Source organism: Myotis lucifugus, unplaced genomic scaffold (assembly GCF_000147115.1).
Source record: "Myotis lucifugus unplaced genomic scaffold, Myoluc2.0 scaffold_88, whole genome shotgun sequence".
Lineage (NCBI taxonomy): Eukaryota > Metazoa > Chordata > Mammalia > Chiroptera > Vespertilionidae > Myotis > Myotis lucifugus.
In genome coordinates, this window is record NW_005871136.1 from 631,573 (window position 1) to 634,505 (window position 2,933).

The 2,933-nt window shown below is 47.7% G+C and overlaps 1 protein-coding gene across 1 annotated transcript in view; it reads left to right on the forward strand.

Moving 5' to 3' along the window:
• The window catches only part of NIP7 (NIP7, nucleolar pre-rRNA processing protein), a 69,643-nt gene that overhangs the window by 56,141 nt on the left and 10,569 nt on the right, over positions 1–2,933 (forward strand). The window contains exon 5 of the transcript XR_002829859.1: positions 1,193–1,344. The gene's annotated coding sequence lies outside the window, so the exon portion shown is untranslated. The remainder of the gene's footprint in view (positions 1–1,192; positions 1,345–2,933) is intronic.

The following is a 2,933-nucleotide window of genomic DNA, read 5'->3' on the forward strand; positions in this document are numbered from 1 at the left end:
GCTTATCATTATTAACAACAACAATAAACATATCTCAAAGAAACCAAATGTGGAAAAATATTAACAATTGGTGAATCTAAATTAGAAGTATATGGGAGTTCACTGTATTATTCTTTCCACTTACCCGTTTGAAATGATAAAACAGAAATTTAAATATTAATTAAAAAAAACTTTGATTTGATCCTAAATTCACTTGCCACAGTGGTGACAAATTAGTCTGTAATATATGTGGGCGTTCTTCTCTCCCTCCCCCCGGGGTTTTACATGGTACAAAACATTCGGAAAGGGCCCTGTAGCTTTCTGTCCACATTGGTCACTGAAAGATCTATTGCAGAGCTGACTGCCTCCACCCTAGGGTTCAGGTACGTCCGCTAGCTGGGAGCCCTGGCACCGAGGGTCCAATCTCCCTGCACTCACCATGTGGCCCTTCCTCTCCAAGGTCCTGTCCTTGCCCAGGTCCCTTTGAAGAAGCTTGTGACATCAGTACTACTGGAAGGACCCCACCCTCTTTTCTCTCAGAAAGCCCACTTTTGCTTTTGTGTTACTCCAGATTTATACCTTCAACCCTGACCCATCGCTGAGAGGTTCTTCCAGGCTACCCTCTGAGGGTTTTTAAAATCACTATTGAGCCCTAACTGGTTTGGCTCAGTGGATAAAGCACTGGCCTGCAGACTGAAGGGCACCTTGGTTTCGGGCACATCCCCAGCAGGTGTGCAGGAGGCAGCTGATCGATGTTTCTCTCTCATTGATGTTCCTAACTCTCTATCCCTCTCCCTTCCTCTCTGTAAAAAAATCAATGAAATATGTATTTTTTTAAAAAATGACTATTGAACTGTTTCCTAGAGGTGGAGGAAGCAAAGGAAATGGTGTATACTTTTACTAACTCACTGTATGAGAGATAAAGACATAGCTAATATACTTTTTTACAAAGTGCAGTGTTTCCCAAAGTTATCTACAGGTGACTCACCTCAGTCACCCAAAATACCTGCTAAAAATGCTGATTTCTGGTTCTATATCCATACCCACTGGACTTTTTTTTTTTTTTTAGTGTTTTAGTATTTCTCATGATTCTGCGGTTGACTGAGCAGTTCTGCTCATTTAGCTTTACTCATGTGTTTGCATTCAGCTGACAAACCGATTAAGGGGTGGGCTTGGCTGAGACAGCATTTAAATGGCTGGTCTTTAATTCTAGGCTTCTTCATGGCAGCCAGATCCTGGAGTAATGTTCTAAGATGGTGGAGATGGAAACTTCAAGTCCTCTCGAGGACCTGACTTGGTAACATGCTCGGCACCACTCACGCCACAATCTATTGGTGAAAGTAAGGAGGCAAGCCAAGATTCAAGGTGAGGAAGAGACGTCAAGTCTGGATGGGAGGGGATCTGCCCTTTTAACATAGCCTCCTCAGGTGACTCATACACACGAGGCGTAAGTGTTATTTAACAAATGTGTGTTCAGAGCTGTTTCCCATTGCGTTTGATGCCAATCTCTATTTCTAACACTTATATACTGTATTTGTCTTGTTTTTTTCAGAGGGCTTATTTGTGATGTCACCTTTCTATCCCTAGAGTTTATCACAGCATTTGTGACCCAGTAAATGCTCAGTAAATACTTCTGAAACGAATGCAAATATTTGGAGCTAGAGCTTGTGGAATGTCCTAAGAATCATTCGGGCTCGCGCTCATAGTTTTCATGCTACTGAGGGAGGTAAATGTGGGAAGGTAAGATTTTGGATGCAGAGGGTTTCCTGGAAAGTAATTTGCTCAGGTGCTACAAGGAGAGGGAGTCACGGAAGCTCAGAAGGGCAGGAGAGTCTGTGTGCAGGGAGGATCCGAGGAGGAGCTTGAAGAGTGAGTAGCATGGGAAGGAAATGGGTGTCGTAAGTGGAGGGGCCCGGTGTGACCACAGAAGTGAGCTTATTACCAACAGGGTTTGGAGCCGCAGCTGGTGCACGAGGCTGGTAAAACGGAATGGCATTGGTCCAGCAGGTTGGGGTGGCCTGTGGAGAGCCTGGGAGCGTGACCTGATGAAACAGTTCACCACGAACAATTTGTCAGTTAAACATGATCAGCTCATAACGCTGCACATTAACCAAACTTGTTATTAAATGCTGGGGCCCTCGGGCCCGTGACAGTTGAGGCAATCTCTATTTTAGAACAGGCGGAAACGAAAACAGCGTAGGTGTGTTCTGATCGCCAAAGAATTCGCCTAAAAATCAATCCAGCCTCAAGGTTTATTGAGATATAACTGACATATAACAAAATCATTCTTCGCAGCGGCCGAAACTGGGGATTCTCCACCCCCTACCCCGTGCGGCAGTCCCGAGGCTTCCAGCCAGCAGCTCCGCCTTTTCACTTATGTGTTGATCGCCGCGTGCCAATAACTCTGCAGACATACTCTCGCACCGAATCGGCCACACTTTTCTATAAATTATCATGCCCATGCTACTGGTGCGGAGACTGAGACTCAGGCGGGATTCGGCAGGTCTCATGCAAAGCAAAGCCGTAAACCCGAGGCTGGAATGCAGGCCGCGCGGGCGGGGGATGGGGGGAGGCGGGAGGACGAGCTTAGCGGGACTCAGGAGGGACCCGGGGCGAAGGGAAGGGCGACGGGAAAACGGAGACCCTTTCAGGACGCTGCGGGCCGGCTCGCCGAGCGCAGGGCAAACCTCTCCTGAGTGACACCTGTCACGTGTCCCCACTAGGCCCCATCCCCAAATCACAGAGTCCACGGACGAGATTGGAGGGGGTGGGCGATTCTGATTGGTTAAGTGGATCTCGAACCAGGACTACGTCCTGAGGCACAGGCGGGGAGTGGGCGGGACTTTAAACAGAACTCCTCGTTTCATTGGTGAAAAGAAAGCGAACCAAGAAGTGGTCGGAAGCGTGATTGGCTGTGGCCAGGATCCCTCCGACGGCCTTGTGGGTCCCGGTTA